Source organism: Quercus suber, unplaced genomic scaffold (genome assembly GCF_002906115.3).
Source record: "Quercus suber isolate HL8 unplaced genomic scaffold, Cork oak 2.0 scaffold_324, whole genome shotgun sequence".
Classification (NCBI taxonomy): Eukaryota; Viridiplantae; Streptophyta; class Magnoliopsida; order Fagales; family Fagaceae; genus Quercus; species Quercus suber.
In genome coordinates, this window is record NW_027069777.1 from 798,981 (window position 1) to 801,756 (window position 2,776).

Consider the following 2,776-nt stretch of genomic DNA (forward strand, 5'->3'; position numbering starts at 1 on the left):
ACAAAAGCACAGTAGCAACACAATATTTCTCTGTTTCTTTCTCTCTGACTCTTTTCTTTTATTCAGTTTTATTTCTCTCTGACTATTGCTGGTCAGGTTGTGATGTTATAATTGTGGTTTTTACTTAATTTTTCTACTAACTATATAAAAAGGGAGTTTTATGGCTAAATATTGCTAAATTTAAAATANAGGCTACTGCAAATTTTGAGAGGCACGTTTCTGTTGATTGTAGCAAGGGAATTAGTTGTGCATATAAACACGAGAAGTATTACGTCTACAAACAACTCGCGTTGCATGCCAAGGAGTGCAGCCCAAGCTGCAAGGAACTTGAGTTTGAAACTCGAGTTCCAAAAAATGTGTTATATTTACTAAAATTGTGCTATTTAGCAAATTTGGCGAGTGGTGATCTCTTCAAAGGTTTAGTTCAGTTTAGCAATTCCTATATGATGGTGAATTAAAAAGAAAATGGAAAATGGAGGTAACGCGTGGGCATGGGGGAATTGTAATTGGTCATTATTATTATCATAAAAAATAAGTCTAGGTAGGGTCTTGACTCTTTTAGTGGAGCTTAAGTTGTTATAAACAACAATTTATTTATTTTTTAAAAATGTGAAGTTTAAGCAGAATATTTTTCAAATTCTCTTAATATAAGATTTGAAAATTCATATAAAATTATTTAAAATATTTAACCCTTTAAACAAAATAAGCTTAAATAACAGCAACTATTAATCCAAACAAAAACAAAATTAGGCCAACAAGAAGTGAAAAAAATTACATTCGGGCCTCTTAACATCATTAGTCCTCTTAAACAAAAAGAAAAAGTCCATACAAAATTTACTGATCTAAAATCCCATAATACAAATTAGCAAGGCCAAACAAATTAGTCCGACAACAAAATCATGAATAAAAAATTTAGCCCAACCAATCAATTTTACCAAAAAAAAAAAAAAATCAGCTTGGCCCTTACAAAGTTTGAAGCAAAACTGATCTCAAAAGGTTGAACTGAGACGTTCCATTCCATGAAATTCCAAATAAAAATAAAATTAAAACTAACGGAGAGAGAGTGCGAGGCACTAGGACTGAAGCATGCAGTAGAGGTAGAGGCAGTGAAGATTGAGACCCAAACGCAGCAACACGCCAGCAAGACACTTTTACTTCAGCACCACCGCACTAGATCTGCTTCTGAGAGAGACACCAACAAAAGCACAGTAGCAACACAATATTTCTCTGTTTCTTTCTCTCTGACTCTTTTCTTTTATTCAGTTTTATTTTCTCTGACTATTGCTGGTCAGGTTGTGATGTTATAATTGTGGTTTTTACTTAATTTTTCTACTAACTATATAAAAAGGGAGTTTTTTGGCTAAATATTGCTAAATTTAAAATATATTTGCGTTACAGGTACTGTTTCAAGTTATTTAGAAAAATGAGGAGAGATATTGAATTTCGGCAATACTATTGCAGAAATTCAACAAAAAGTAGGAGAGAGAATGAGAAAAAGGAAAAAAGAGAAAATCTTAATTTCGGTAACAGTAAACCTTGAATTTCGGCAATAGTGTTGCTGAAATTCATCTGCCCAATTTTCTAGTGCCTGCCCGAATGTGTGAGTGTGAGAAGTGCAATAATGAGTGAGTGCCAAAAAAAAAAAATGTAATTGTGGCAATGGTATTGCCTGGAAAAAAAAAAAAAGTGAATGCCAAAATCTGGGGAAGAATTAAAGAAAAATATAATGTGCTACATACACAATATTTTTACAATATTTTCATAATAAATCACAGGTAACTAGTTATTATTAGTTCAAATTTAAATTTGACATTGAGATTACTATTTTAATTTAACAATAACAACAAGTAACAACTGATACTTAAAATTTGTTGTAAAAATATTATAAAAATTGTGTGCACTTATTATTTCTTTTAAAAAAAAAAAAGTGTAATGGATTTGCTGAAAATTTTGTGGCAATTGTGGCTTGCTGAAAATGGGAGGAAAAAAAAGTTTCAATGGGTTTGTGGCAATTTTTTTTTTTGGCAATTGTGGCAATGTCATTGTCTAAAATGGAAAAAAAAATAAAAACTTTTTTTTCCTAATTGTGGCAATGGTATTGCCGAAATAGTGGGGGAATTTTTCCCCCACAATTTCGGCAATGCCATTGCCACAATTGGGAAAAAATTGCCGAAATTTGGCAATGCCATTACCACAATTAGTAAAAAAAAAAAAAAAATTTCCCCACAATTTCGGTAATGGCATTGCCACAATTTGGGAAAAAACTTTTTTTTTCCCAATTGTGGCAATGGCATTGCCGAAATTGTGGGGAAAATTTTCCCCTAATTTCGGCAATGCCATTGCCACAATTGGGAAATTTTTTATTTTTATTTTTATTTTTACTAATTGTGGCAATGGCATTGCCGAATTTCGGCAATACCATTTGGAAAAAAAAGTTTTTATTTTTATTTTTTCCCAATTGTGGCAATGGCATTGCCAAAATTGTGTGAAAAATTTTTCCCCACAATTTCGGCAATACCATTGCCACAATTAAGAAATAAAAGTTTTTTAATTTTTTTTTCCATTTTCGGCAATGACATTGCCACAATTGCCAAAAAAAAAATTGCCACAAACCCATTGAAACTTTTTTTTTTCCTCCCATTTTCAGCAAGCCACAATTGCCACAAAATTTTCGGCAAATCCATTACACTTTTTTTTTTTTTTTTAAAGAAATAATAAGTGCACACAATTTTTACAATATTTTTACAACAAATTCTAAGTATCAGGTTGTTACTTG